This window comes from Protopterus annectens, chromosome 8.part0 (assembly GCF_019279795.1).
Source record: "Protopterus annectens isolate FY-2018-M chromosome 8.part0, PAN1.0, whole genome shotgun sequence".
NCBI lineage: Eukaryota > Metazoa > Chordata > Ceratodontiformes > Protopteridae > Protopterus > Protopterus annectens.
The window spans coordinates 1,573,887,886-1,573,904,644 of record NC_056741.1 but is presented as its reverse complement, the minus strand read 5'-3'; positions in this window follow the sequence as shown (position 1 = coordinate 1,573,904,644).

The window sequence follows — 16,759 nt, the reverse complement described above, 5'->3', positions numbered from 1 at the left end:
ATCATGTGACTGAAACTGGCCTGCAGACAGCCTTGAACTGTACTATGAGCTGAGCAATACATTTTTAGACCATTAGTTTTGCATTCTACAGTTATTATATTTTACACTTGACTGCAGCAACCTTACAATAGACATGCAATGCATACAGCTCAGTGCAATTATGTTATGACACCAGAATCCTGCTTTACACCTTTTGGCTTACTGTTATTTATATTTTTTATTGTTTTTTTTTTGCAATACAGTTGTTATTGTTCATTTATTGCACTACAGTTCTAATTGTCCATTTATTGCACTACAGTTTTTATTGTTTATTCTTTATTGCAGTACACTTTTTTATTCTTTATTGCTTATCACACTACAGTTAGCATAATATATCCCTATTTACACCACACTCACTGAGCAACCTGGCCAGGTGCCCAGCATGGGACTGAATGTTGCAAATCCTCGCAGCTGCAGCTGTTAAGAGAGGAGCACACAATTATGCATACTAGTTTTGCACACATTCAGCTTGCATTTTGGTAAAACATTGGAAAAAATACTTACATATGTCTGGTGCATGCCCAGCCCTGGCTTCTTGGACCCAAGTGTCCAATGTTCCCCTCTTCCTATGCTTCAGGTCATCACAGTGGTGACGACACTGCTCACCAGTGCGGGGGATACCAGTAGCACTGGTAAGTTCCCTGGCCAATCGATCCCAGGCCTTAGCCTTACATTCTGAGCCCCGGTAACCACCCTGCATCAGCCTAGGTTCATAACTGCATATCAGGAGCCAAACAAAATCCCTGGACTCCTGTACACCCCATCTCTGCACCCAAAAGTGTGCACCCTCTCCAACACCACCTGGCATACTGTCAGTTAGATAGTCCAACGAATGCTGCAGAATTCCCACCTATTGCCCTTAATATAGGCTGTTTTCCCACCCTTACATGCCATTCATCACCATTCAGAAAAGCACTGTGTTACTTAGCATCATGCAAACCTACTTAGCGGAGCTGAGCATTGTGAAAACTCGCACAACCATGGTTTTAGTGAAGCTTAGCAACACGCAAACAGTAGTAGCCATTAACCATGTTTAAGCAGTGCTTAGCACCGCGCAGATCTCCCAAATGTAAAAGTTATCTTTTTAAATTAAAAGACATTTTCTATTGCATTAGACAAATGATATGTGTGCTAGGGACTTGAACCCAGCACCTACAAAACTTTAGACCTCACTCTACCCATTTAGCTACTTGGATAGTATACAAACTAGTATATCTTCACATGTACTACTAAGCTCCATGCCACACCATGCAAATGGGCTTAAACAGGCTTAAACATAACCAGATATAAATAATTAATTACATTCAGTTTTTATTTTTAGATGTATGGCAGGTGTCAGCTGTCTATGTATAAGCACAGCTTGACATTGCTGTGCTCCACCCCACACCATGCAAACAGACATTACAAAAAAATGAAGACAGATAATATTAGAAATTTAAAACACAAGCAATTAATTCATAGCACATTTCAACAGTAGCAGGGAAAATTACAGGGAACCTCAACATGTACATAACATCTGACCAGCCTCTACACTTCTGCCTAAATTAATTCAATATACCTGTTACTATGCTCTCCCTCAGCAGCATGCTACAGAGGGGGAACCATGGCCATGTACATAGGTACATTCTGTGTAGGCACTACACAGAGCCTACATGGATTTTATTGAATCCTGGTGTTGGTTTTCAATAACAAGTTTCTAAAAGAGAATCAGTACTATATGGTACAGCTTTTGTACACCTTTGCCAATATAGTGCATTAAATTTCCTTGAGAAGTGAGTGGACAGAAGATAGTTAACCTGGCTAGTCTACTGTTTAAGTGCAAGTAACATTCTAGCTTTCCCCTCCATACTTCCCCTCCTGTCAATTGTTCTGCACTTATGCCCTTCTTAAATTAGTCTATGTATTCTCTATGTACTACTCACTCCACTAATCCAGTCCATGGGGTCATAAACTCTCTTTGTAAATTAGTACTTTTACAGCCCCATTGAATAATTTAATCCTACAATCTTCTGCCTAAGCCCATCCCTACATGTTACCACGGAGTCTCAGGCTGCTTTAATCTCATCCTCAGCCAGCCTACTAACATGTAAATTAGTATTGTTACAGACCCAGTTAGTAATTTAATCCTACAATCTATTGCCTACGCCCCTCCATACATGTTGCCATGGAGTACAAAGTTGATTTAGCCTCATCCTCAGCAAGCCTACTAGCACTAGATTTTCTGAGGTAGTGTAGCTGTTACTTCATGTTTATGACAACCCAGATCTTCTAAAGCATACTAGAGCCACTTGTAAAAGATACACCTAACAGCTAAATTGGGGGCTAGTGTCTTCAGTATCATTATCATCAGTAAACAGCACCACAACAAAGCATTACTGCTAAATATGTTGAGACAGTAAAGAAATTCTTGCCCATGACTCTGAGGCCTTGTATTCATCTTAATAGTTTATCTCAGCCATGTAGCATAAATACAAACACTATTACCTCTCAATTGTCCATATCTTCCCAAAATGCTTGGATTTATTTTTGCCTCATAATTTGTATCTGTTCTTCATAAAATGTACTTTTTTCTGGCAAATCACTTGGGACTAAAATTATTAAATAATAACAGCATTTTAGTTTCAGATTTTGTTTCCTTCAGAAAATGCATGCTAATAAGAAAATGCATGCTAATACAAAACCTATTACTCTAGCAACTTTAAAGTTTATAACAGCAATATTTAAGTTTGTCTTTATTTTAGGGCCTTTATCCCACCCCCAATATTTTGCCCTTATCCTAACATCACATCTGCATCTGCATCCTTACCTGCTGTTACTGGGAGATGCCTGTATGCTTAAGGTTCCATAAGCCTGCAGCACATACCAGAAATCTCTTAGTCATTGATGACTCCATTTTTCAGACATACAGATGCAACAGTTACCAGACTAGCAAAGCATAGGGTGACAGCTAGCTGCCTCTATGGAGCAAGGTAAGGATCAAGATAAAACTAGGACCCTTATGTCCTGCACCACCCAGAAACTGTTACAATCTTGTAGTTGTCCATGTTTTAGTGAATGATCATAGGCATTCCATCCTGGGTGAAAGAGACATTGTTGAATTGTCTTCTTATGTCTACAAAGAGGTCAGCATTTAGCAACATTTTACTATCTACAAGAATGGTACTCAAATTCAAGGATAAAATAATTGGATAATAAACTGATGTCACTCTAGGGCAGGAGTTACAGTCTGTGTCTGTATGGAATTAAATGGTTAGTAGACTTCCCTGATTTGCCAGAAATGGCCTGAATCTTTTGCGTCTAGGATTTTGCATACTAGCTAAAACTTTTGCTATATCCATAGTGCTTTTCTAGGCAGAGTTCAGCAAGTTTACATCCCTACATCAAAAACTTCAGTCTGGATTATATCATAATAACACTGTTGAATATCAAACGTCTAAATAATAAAATCTCTGAATATGAGGCCTTCCTTAACCTTAAGGACATCAACATTTGTGTAATTACAGAAACCTGGTTCCATTGCAATGATGGTACTCTGGGAACCCCTGGGTAAAATGTGTATCATGCATTCAGATCCACTGGCAGCTGTGGAAGGCGATCTGTATTTATTTATAACCCCATTATCTGTCACTAGAATTCACATGTTACAAATCTTGAAATGGTTGAAGTCTTAGTTACCCTCAATAAGATTAATTATCACATAATAGCTAACTATAGATCCCTATCTGTAATTCCTTCGGAGCATGCAAAATACATTAACTAGTTATAAAACATAACAGTCAAATGAATTACCTTTCTTATGTGTGAGTTTGACAAGCCACACACACAGACTGGCAAACATTAACTACCAACAAGTCTACCCAGAGGTTTCTGAACTTCGTAAATGCCAATGCATGTGACCAAATTGATCCCTGCCCACCAGGGTAATTTATCTTCTTAATTTGGTCCCATAAACATGTGTCCCAGTTGCACCACCATTTTTTCTTATCCCTTTAATAGTCAAATCTAACCATCTTGCTCTTCTCTATGAAAACCTACTTTCTGGTACCTGATAACTACTCTATATTTTGTGTTTACTGCAGAATAAATTATTCAGCATTTATTGATCTTATTGATAATCACAAATGGGAAAGCTTCACAGCAAACCTTTTAACTGAGGGTGCTTCCTGCTCTCTCCTCTGAATTTTGCTTCCTCTTAGATAGATGCACTGAGGTATCCATGCCAAGCAGCCATAGCATAATGTAAAGTTTAAAAGTAAATCCAAATGGCATCAACAAAAATTATAACAAGAAAAGAGGCTCTTTGCCATTGATAAATTATGTGCACTTCATTATTATGAAAACTGGTAGGTAAGTCTCTCGTCATTAGGCAGTGTAAGGTCAGCTATGAACTGAGGATTGCAACTAATTCAAAAAACAGCCTTCACCACCTATGTTAAGAAGTTTAAAAGCAAACAGCAATTCTGTACTAAACATATCTCTAATGGCATTTCCTTCTTGGACCTCAAGGACATTATTGATTTTCTTGTGGACAAAGTCTCTTCCATCTTCACTCCACCCTCTGTCCACATTCACACTCCTTCTCCTGATTTGGACCAAATCCTTTTGGTAATTTGAAAAATTAAAATGTATATATATATAAATATGTGTGTGTGTGTGTGTGTGTGTGTGTGTGTGTGTGTGTGTGTGTGTGTGTATTTGTGTGTGCCTTCTGGGTACTTCCTTGAAACCATGCTATCTGAACTGCCATGTACTACAAGGCCTTTCACATTTGTGAATTGCTGCACTTCTAGCTCTTTATATCATCACTGCTCTTTAATTCCACACAATGGTCAAAAGAGATGCTATGTAATTAATCCTTTATCAAAGTTAACAAACAATTAATGCATAATGTGTTCCCTACGGAGTGGTGTACAACTATATGGCCAGTCATTTAATGAACTATCAGGCCATCTACAGTGCAGCTGGCTTGATCTTCAGTTTGCATGACTGACAGCATGGAATTGTATGTAATGTGCATATGTAGCATAACAGTCACCTGTATCCGTCATTCCCTCAGGGCAAGATAATAAATACCTCATTCATGAGTAAAGCTGTGGTACACAGACAACAGGTATGGACCATACAACATGTGTTTCATACAAAGAGATGCCTATGTGACAGACAATACATCAATGATTTTGATTCACTTTGGTAAATTGTGAGACCGCTTCCTGCAAATGTTAATGAAATCAACATTCCATATACAGATATGCATATATATTGCCGATAAGTAGACTTAAAGCTGGAAACTGTGATAGTGCCATCTAATATTCACCTAACGTGTACTATATAGCATGCTGCATGCCATGATGGTATACCACAGACAACAGCATGATACAGTACCCACAAGCCAGCAAAACCACCACCATGCAAAATACACTAGGAATAGACCATCAAGATAAGCCTGCACCAAGATCACGTGCAGCACAAAGGGCAAGATACAAACAGACAAAGGTTAACAATGTCAAAAGTTCAGATATGTGGACCATCACATTCCAACTTGAATCAGCTTCTGGGAATGCCATGTTAATCAGCAGCATACACTCTGAGAACACAAGTACAAGCTGCATGTTGTATGTAAGACAGTAGCCCACATGATATATGTAAGGCAGTTTTCAAGCAGGTCAATATTTTTGTAGCACACAATCAATACAGAGAGAGATGGCCAGTGATACCAAACAACACATGAAGCAATGCCCTCCACCTTAAAAGTATATAGCCAGGGCATGAACCCACAATGCATCAACATCTGTGCAATGCTAAAACAGCATGTGTTGCTGTGATGCCTGACCATGTCTGTCGATGAGAAAGAATTGTCACTGGCAGCTTAATGCAGATTGTGTCTTCATAAGAAATCATGCTTGGGAATGCTATGAATTGGCCTTGATATGACACAGTACTAGCGGAAGCCTCAGGATATTGTTGTTGGGAAACTAACATTATTGTGGCAATGCTCTGGCAACAGTTGTCCTAGAGCCATCTGCACAGGAGCACATATGCATACAGCGACCTAACAGTGTGGCACATCTCAGTTCTTGGGAAAGTCTGGCATATCTCACAAGCTGCATGTCATATGATATGTAATACTGATAAAAACACACAAAGTACATTTCATGTTGGTAATTCTGGAGGACAGTGTATGCAGATCATTAAATTACATATTACCACTGGAAGAAGGGGCATTTGCCTATGTACTTTGTAGTTTTCTTTCTGAAGGAACACTGAGGTAGCTGTTTAGATTAATGCATAGGGCCCAGCACTGTTACTTCAATGCACAGCTCTTCTGTATCAGTGGTGATGGTCACATTGTATCTGCTCACAGCTCTGCACCAGGTATTTAAAGTGTCTACTACTGACAGTGTTGGCGGTTTGACTACTGTCACTGTGTAATAATTATCATGGCTTCCTTTGATACTCTGTTGCTCTGTCTGCCATATGTTGGGATGTACTTTCATAGTATGTATTTCTTGCTTTTAGTTGTCATACTCTCCCTGGTAGTGGTAATGTTATGGCTATAGTTTTCTTTATTCCATGTCATTATTGTCCAAGTTCTTTTTTAAAGACTTATTGCAGTTGTACAACAGGCACCTGCATGAAATTTATCTCTTATCACATACATGCTTTTGTATAACCATTTGCCATATCACTTTTTTCCTTTTTTGTATTACTGTTCAAAAACAGGTGAAAGCATAGCCAATAGTAATTCAGCATTCAGGTGCATATCAGCTTCTTGAACATGTTGTTTTTCATTACTAAAGTTTTGTCTTGTTGACTGTTGCTGCCATGCCTGATGTCTGGCATGTTTACAGTTTAAACAGTGATCGACCATGTTTATATAAGATGAGTACCTTAGTACAGTGGTTTACTAGTAATATTTTTCCTAGTTGCATATTAGCATTCTGCTACTGTGCAGAGGTGATGATGTACTCCCATTCTCATGGGTGAGATGAAGATTCAGCCATTCTAATTTAGTCTAGTGAGCTTTACTTCCTGGAAAGTCTACAAGACTGTCATCAGATCATGTCTTTTCAGAAGTGAAAGCAAACCCCAGTGACTTGGCCAGAGTAAAAGAACTTGTTCTTCCTGCATAATTTCAATAGTGGTAAATTGAGCTACTCTACTGTCTCATTGCACATGTAAATGTGCATGTGAACTAACAAATCTTGAAACAACAGAAGTAATGTATTTTTTTTTTACCAGGAGTACATATGCCTAAAGTATTTCAGCTAAAGTGTCAGTGGTGTAACAGGTAGCATACTTGCCTTTGGTGCAGAAAGCTGTGGGTTCTATTCCTGATAGTTGATACTGCAGTCCAGCATAAGGGGGGTGCTGCACTACTGAGTATGTTGTCATTCAGATAAGATGTAAAACCAAGGCCTCATTTGAGTTGGTGTCACGACAAGTAGATCTCAAATTCACAGCACCTATTGAAAAGAGTAGGGGGTTCTTCATTTAAAAATATTATGTACAATACTATTCACAAACTTACATATTTACAAATTTACACAGTGTACAAATTTCTACTCCTTCCCATTGTCATGCAATGATATGTATCTTCCTTTTTATTATGTTAAACATCCATTATCTTATTTGAACCCTACGCTTTTTTCCATAACCACCATATACTTTTTCTTAAACTTTCTTAAAATTACTGCTAGTCTTCATTTACCATTAAGCATGATTTCATTTAGCCTTTCATTTCAAATAGTCCACACAATATATAATACTTCAATTTATTTTACTCACATATTCCTTAGTTTTATGCCTATAATATCCATACATAATCACATCCATACTTATTTCATTTACCACCTTTATATTTTCAAAGAAATTTTCTTTACACATTTTTTCCAAAATTTTGCAACCCTTATACATTGTAAGAAATCATGTTTTGTAGTTCTTCTTTACCACAATATATATAAATGCTTTTACTGATTTCTTTTTAATATGGCATATTTCCCTTTACTGTTAATTTATTAATTACTAATCTCCATAAACAATCTTGACATTCTATTTGCTTATTACACCATGCTTTTCATACTTTTATAGTTTTTCATTCACTAACTCAGCCCAAGGATTTACTTAATAATATTGTATCGTGATATTTTTATACCACACTTTCCTCTCATTTTCTATTTCATCAATTTTTGTTTTCCATTAAAAAAATCCTTGCTAACATCTCGTTACTTCATTTAAACATAGTTTCCTCTTTTTAATTTTTTAACATATCCCAATGTCACTTATATTTGTACTTCAGTAAATTTACTACAAACTTTTCATTTGTATCATTTATCTAAAACAAAACTTTGTACAAATTCAAAGAAGCAGAAAAAATAATTGGGTTTATTAATCCTAAACCTCCATCTTCCTTGTACATGTATAGTACTACTCTGTTTACTGGATTCAATATTCAACCCCATATAAAAGAAAAAAAATTACTTGAAGTATTTATTTTTCATAAATTATGGACAACATATAGATACTAGCTAAATATGTAATCTTTCCCAGTATAACTGAATGAATTAAATAAACCTTTTTATTAAATGATAGCTTGTATGTTTTCCAAAAACAACAAAGCTCCTTTATTTCATCTATTATCCTATGCCATTGTTGCACACTCACATTTTTACCTTGAAATGTTATTCCTAATACAGATATTTCTTTCATTGAGAAAGCTATTCCTCCTGCCTTTACTATATCACCCAGTCTTTTACTTTTTTCTTTATTTAAACTCATGCCTATTATTATAATAAAACAATGATGCATACAGAATATAAGTTCTTTCATCCAGACCTTGTTTTTCATAATCAATATATCATCTGCATAAATAATCATGACTGGAACTGTTATCCCTTCATTAGTAATATAAGTAGCATCACTTGTGTGCAGATTTACATCTCTGACTAATACATTTATAACTAATAAAAATAATATACTACTCTAATAACATCCCTGACTAATGCTATTCTTTATATCTATTTCTTTTTTAGCCATATATTCACTAAAATCCTTACTTTATTTTTATTACATGTAAAACAACATACACCCTTAATTTTCTTACTAATGGTATAGTCCCCCATAATTGTCCACAAAATGTCATGTTTTACTGTATCAAAAGTTTTATTGAAATCTCTCAACATGAGCTTGGTATCATCTGTCCTGTTCATAATATCATCCACAATTTCTCTAACTATGAATAATAATTTCTTACATCCTTTTCCCTTTAAACTATATATATATGCTATCTTCCATAATACTTTTTATTTTACTTTCCATTCTCTTCTGAATTATTTTCATAAACATCTTATAAATGGTATTATTTGATAATATAGGTCTTGAAATTTCAATTTTATTTATATTCTTTTGATACATACAAATGTAAGTATACCACTACATAAATCTTTATACATAATTTTATTTTCTCTTCTTGCTATACTCCTTTCTTCTTGACCTTGTCCCCTCTGCAGCATTAATCTATAGAACCTAACTTTATTCTAGCCCTTGTGTATTTCTTTTACTACCTTTCTCACTTTTCTCCCTCTTTGACTTACAAATGACACCACTAGAACCCTGAGTGTACCTGTACTTCATTGTAACTTAAACCTATGCAACAACTATGTGCTACGATTCTTCTTCTTAGACACAATTTTTATTTTGTATTACAAACACTATTATTTCTCTTATGCAGCTGAACTTTAGTTCATTTTTAACTGTTGTATCTAGTAATTTTACTATGTTTGGAGCCTGTGTCCCTGTGAACTTAGTCATGTTTTAAGTATTGTGTTTTGTAAATGTTCACTATTTTTGGAGCTTAACTCCCTGGGCCTCTGCTGAAAATGGACATGTATCCAGCTAGACTAGCCCAGTCAACAAATGTAAAATAAATAAATAAATAAAATAAAACCTTCATTAACCACTTATTCATTACTTTTAAGAAATATTTTTTCTGCCAATCCATAAAATTCTTATAAAAATGGTATTCTATTCCATCTGATCCTTAAACTGACTATAAATTAACTTGTTTAAGTACCTTATCTAATTCACAATAGGAAATCTTAATTTCCAGTTGCTCATTTTTTTGTTTTATCAATTTTTAACATATCACTTTTTTGTACTTTCTTTTCTATCTAGAAACATTTTCTTTACATATTGTGATAGTCATAATTTATTCCTGAGATCATTTTATATATCCTTCGTTATCTTTCATTTCTCTCATTGGGCGGCCACGGTGGTGCAGTGGTTAGCATTGCTGCCTCACAGCAGCAGGGTTCTCCAGTTCATCCTTTGCTGGGGGTGCCTTCTGTGCAGAGTCTGCTCCTCCTCCTGGTGGTGCGTGGGTTTCTCTCTGGGCTCTGGTTTTCACATCCCAAAGAAGCATGCGCACAGGGTGGATGGGACACTGTAAATGGGCCCTATGTAGTGTCTGTGGAAGGTTGGGGCAACTCACACTGCTGGCACACATAAAAAACATCACTGCCATTCAGATTGCGGACAAGGACAAGGTGATCGGCGGAGCTAACGGGGATCTTTCATTTCTCTCATTATACTACTATTCTATTTAATTATGCTACTCAAATAAGCTGATACATCTTTTTTGCCTTGTAAATAATATCTTTGCCTAAATAATGGGCTGGATTCATGAAACCTCCGTGTAAGACTTAATATGTCTTACTCGGAGGCTGCAGTTGAATGGTATGACGTCAGCATGCCATGCATATTCATGAGGGCATGCTGAATCATACCCTAGGCTAACACGGTCCATGTAGGAAAGTAGGGGGCGTGTCCGAATGCCGAGTACTGCAGAGGGACACGCCCCCAAAGAGTCAGAGGCCAGAAAGTAAACACCCACGACTGAGTCCTTAGAAATGTCAAGGAACACAACACAACACATCCCCACAGAATATAAACCCTACTGAAAATGTGTAAAATGTAAAAATAGCAGTTTCATTTTTTTTTTATAATTTCAAAAATGTTTGCCCGCATTTGCGCTCATTTGCGCAGGTATGCCCTTTGCTCAGCCACAGTTAGCAGACATTGAAAAGCATATAAGATCTACATATGGAAATTAAGCCAAGTAGCAATAGCGTAACGGTAGAGACGTTGGCCAAAGAGGAGGTAGTCATGGTTCGAGCCCCCACAACATCATTCACCATTTTTATTTAAATAAGTATGAAACAATCCCCTGACACACATATGTATATATATATATATATATATATATATATATATATATATATATATATACATAAAACTATAATTTAAGTAAAATGTAATGAAATGGGCCATGTATTTGTGAAGAAATCCAACAGAATAATTTATAAAAAAAAGATTATAATTGCCCATAGCTGAGCAGCAGTTTAACAAGCTGCATATGAGTGCCCGTAGGTGAGCAGCACTTTAACAAGCTGCATATGAGTGTCCGGAGGTGAGCAGTGGTTTAACAAGCTTAATATGAGTGCCTGTAGCTCAGCTGCACTTCACCCAGTGTAATATGAGTGCTCATAGCTAAATAACGCGTTACCCAGCGTAAGCCATTTGCGCGGAGCTGTGTAGTGCGCCAACCAGCTTACCGGCAGGCAACATTGGGCAAGGTGTATCAAGGCCTCCTTTACACAGACACACCTCCTAGCCTGTCAAGACAGTAGTAAAATAAAAAAAGCAATGCCAAGGATCGAACCCGGGATACTGTGCACCATAGTCAAACTACTGAACCACTAAGCCATGACAGTTGTACTGATTAGCACAGTATTAGCATATATATAGGAATGAATGAAAATAGAACCATGACAAAGCAGGTTTGCTTTAAGCTGATAAATATCCAAACTAGCCAATCAGAGATAAGTATGGGAAAACCGGCATATATAAGCCTCATAGGCGGGAATACACACCATAACTGATTGTGGTACCCATTTGCAGTCAGGATGGCAGATGCAGGAGAGGGAAATCACTTTAGAGCACAAAGGTGGGGTGTTGAGGAGTCAAAATATATGGTTTGGCTCCTAGTCCATGATCATGAAGCACAACTCATGCAGGGCCAGGTTCAATGGGGTGAGTATAAGGCAGAGGCATGGAACCGGTTGGCACATGATCTCACCAGTGCCACAGGCTTTCTGAGGACTGGTGAACAGGTCCGTCACCACCATGCGGACCTGAAGCGACGTAAGGAGGACCAACTGAACCGTTGGATCCAGGAGGCCCGCCAAATGCCCAATGCCCCACTACTGAGTAAGTATCCATGTAATTACGTATGTAAGAAATGCTATCCTAGCCTATAGTATGTAGAGGTATGTTCCAATATTCCTTCATTTATATTACAGCTGCAGATGTTCGTCCCACAAATCGGCGAGCCTATGCTGATAGGCTACTGAGGGGGTTAGTAAATATTTAGCTGGTATTGTTATAGAATATAAGTGAGACAGATTGTAAAAGAGTTCAGTGTTGTAACCCAGTACTAAAGGTGAAATAAGCCTAGAATAAAGATTCTGCTAGTATTGTAAGATTAGATAAGTGATGCAGCCTGGAATCCAATCCAGTAATAAAGATTAAACAAGTCTCAAATAGAGTTTCCACCTGTATTGTAATATCAGGTAACTGCTTCAGCCTGAAAATGAGTGGTAATCAATCAACAAAGGATAGACAAGTGTCAAATACGTAAATTCTGCCATATGAAATAAGTGAGTCAGCTGGAAAGGATTGTTGTAACCCAGTAATAAATGTTAATAAAGCCTAGAATTAAATATCATTCTGAAATGTAAATATAAAATAAGTGAAAGAGTGTGAGAAAGACAGTTTGAACCTACCAAGAAAGCTGTAATAAGTCTGGAATAAAGGTATACTGCAGTCACTACATAATGAAATGAATGAGACAGCCACAACCAAAGAGTGTAATGTCTTAAATAAAGTACAGAACCTGGACTGTCTCTGTCCTACAATTTGGATATGTTGCTGTACCCTTGCATTATGGAGATAGTATGGTTGTATGAAATGCTGAACATCCACAGTTGTCTAGACCCATATAAATCAAATGTAGCAGGATGCTGTACCTGAACACAGCCAGATATGAACATATATGAATAAAAATGGAATATATATTAATGTAGCAGTAACATCCCCATCACCAACATTCCTAAGGTTACATACAGGAAACTGTACTAATACATGTAGGGGATATATATCTGCATCTACTAGGAATGTACAGTATATGTTTAGGTAGTGTAAGTTGTTAATGTAATATTTCTCCACCCTACCCTATTTTCTCAAATTATGCCATTCCACACCAAATTGGGTATGTGTATTCACAATTAATTCCCATGGACATTTGTCCTGTTGGTTCATACATATCTGCATGCACGTTGATGCATGTGCCCTGTTCACATATCCAAACCTGATGGCCTGTTGCCACCAATCAACCCTGCATGCTGTTGGAATGTGCACTGTTGTTCTAAATATGCATGTGTTATGCTTGCTGCTCAATGTTCGGAATTCATGGGTGTTTGGTTAATGGGAATACTGATGCATGCTGTTACAACTAATTTTGAATGGTGTTGTTTGTTACTAACCCAAAATGCCATAAAATACTGCTAAACATAGGACAACAGGGAAGGCGGGTTCCAGCGGACCCACCTCTCCCACCTCAGCTGGCGAGTGTACCTGGCACCAGTGCCCAGGTCAGGACCTCCTCCTCCGGTGGCCCTGTGCCACCTTCGGGTGGAAGCATTGCAGGGGATGGGGCTCATCCCCCCTCTGCAAGCATGGCTGGAGGAGAGCCTCCACTCACCCTCCATAATGTCCGGTCTGTGGTGCGTAGTGAGATCAGGTGTTCTGTGACTGATCACCTACGCCAGCTCGAGGCGAGAGTGGCGCAACTCACGGGTGTGCCTGCCCATCCTATCCAGCCCCCAGCACAGCCCCAGCCTGGGCTGTGAAGGTGCAGTGGTAACTGCCCATGGGTGGGGATCTCAGTTCCACTGTTGCCATCTGTGGCTCATGGGATCACGATATCCAAACATCCGTACCTGTCAATTGTGTTTACCCCCCACATGTGTCATACTTTGCCCCTGTATGCGTCTTGTTTGTCTTTTCTGTTAACCTCCCCAACCTACCTCCCCAAATATACGTACTTCCTGTACCTCACATTCCACTCTCACCTGAAAAAAAAAATAAAAAAAGGGCACTCTGTTCCCACAAAAAAATTACGCCCCATACATAGCTGCCCATATCACACACATGTCCGCTGGACATGTAAACTGATAATTCTAATTGGCAGTACAACATATTTTGTTGTCCTCACCCCTCTCTCAGGGGTGAAAGGTTTCAAATTTCACACCAAATTTCAAACATATGCACAGCTGTTGCTGATAAAGAAATGGGCAGCTATGGACCTTCCCAACACCCATCCTGCACATCCCGAGCTGGTTTCCATACTGTCTTTCCCTCTTTGTGCCCCCTTTTTCACCACTTTCCTATTCCCCATTTTGTTTTCTTTAAAAGAAATTAGTGCGGGTGTTAGCGGGAGTAAGCACTTTTAAGCAGTAGTCAGCGGATGTGCGCTTGTGTGCGCTTAGCTGAGCATCAAGCAAACTCACGCAAACCCACTTACAACTGCTTAATAGTGCCTTAGTCACTCTGTATGACAAGGCCTGTAGTCTGCTCATCAGCAAAATAAAATACCACTAGACCTTGGAAACACTAGTCTGCATGAATTACCACTGAGCCACAACAGATGTACAAGAACTTGGTGCTGAAAGAAATATATCATGAAATACAAGGAGTGAATGTAAAGGGAAAATAGGAAGGCCATTACACAAAGCTTGTTCTGTGTATCTTTACTGGCAATTCTTGTGGAATTGCATTACATTAGTGTGAGAAGAGAAACAGCCATGCTAGTAGGTAATAATGTTACAGTAGCACCTTACAAACCCCACACAGTATCAGAGCAGGATAAACACCGCCATATTTGAATAGGTAAGAGGCCAGACCTCCCAACTGTGACTGATTTACAGGGATGTCCCTGATTTGCAAACAACTGTTACCTGTGCCCCACTGACTCCCTGTGAAATGTACTAACAGTAGGCAGAAAGGTGGGGAATCCCACGTAATGGTAACTGTCAATTAGTTAAAGTCGACACTACTTGCATGTCAGAAATGGTGTAGTAATCCATATGCTCAAAATACCCCACAGTCACAACTGCAAAATATCTGAAATATATCACGGGTGTAGCCCACTGATATGTACCTTTCCCTGAGGCTGGTCAAATATATACCTGAGAGTATTTGAGGCCTGCAAGTGTCAGAAACACACATGCATATCAGCCTGTCTGCTGTTGCATACTCTGCGAATAGCTGTAGAATTACTTTCACAAGCATGCCCTTATGTAGGAGTACAACACAGAAATATCAAAGGATGTAGCCATCTAACATACTAATGACAGTATAGCAGTTCACAAGCACTGCATGTGCCTGATATTCATAATTGTTAGTACAATATAGTTAGTTGTCCTCACCCCTCTCTCAGGGGTGGAAGGTTTCAAATGTTACAGCAAATGTCAAACATATGTACAGCTATTGCAGTTAAAGAAATGTGCAGCTATGGACCTTCCCTACACCCAGCCTGCACATCCCTAGCTGGTGTCCCCACTGACTTCCTGCTTCCTGCTTAAAACTGTTTAAAGTGCCTTATTCACTCTGTATGACAAGGCCCTAGTACTGTTCAGCAGCAAAATAAAATACCCCTGTAAGTGTCAAACCCCAGACCTTGGGCTCACCAGACTGCATGAAGTGCCACAAAGCCACAGCAAACATATAAGAACTTAGTGCTGATAAAAATATATCATGCATTACAAGGAGTGAATGTAAATGGAAATTAGGAAAGCCATAGCAACACATTCCAGTAAAGACAAATATCAGGCATTCAAGGAGTGAATGTAAAGGGAAAATTCAAAAGCCATAGCAACACATTGCAAGAACTACTGTTATATGCCAGTTAATCCTCAAATCCCACAGGTAAGTACATACTCCCATGTAAACAGTGTTAGCATTAGCAGGTGTGAGTTAACATACACACTGAAAAGAGTGAACTGGAAGAAGCAACAGTCAGGTTTCAGTACAACATGCATTTCAGTGGCTACAACACAGTGTTGGATATGAGAGATATACCAACCTTCTGACTCACACAACAGTGTCCACAGCAAACCAGCATGGTCCTCACCTTGTAAAACTGAAAGGCCTACACTTACCTAACCTATCATTTTATAGCAGTGTCCTGAAATCACAGTGAGAACTGCAATTACCACACAGCAGGCTGCATGCAATTACTAAATGCTGGCCACCAATTGGTGCAGAGGCCATCACATGCACATGTGCAGATACCTACAAAAGCAGCCTGTACTGCCAGTCCACACATGCAATAATATCATTGCAGCAACTGGAGGGAGAGAGAGAGAGAGAGAGAGAGAGAGAGAGAGAGAGAGAGAGATAGAGACAGAGACCAAAAAAAAAAATAAAAAGCAAGCAAGCCAGCAAGCAAGCCAGCAAGCCAGCATAAAAAAGTTGTCAGAGACAAAGGTAATGTAAACTACATAATCTAATAATCTACATACTGTGAACCCTCCATATGTGTTAGCAGTCTGTATCTATATGTATATGCAGATGTGCATAGGGCAAGGGACATACTGCAACTGTC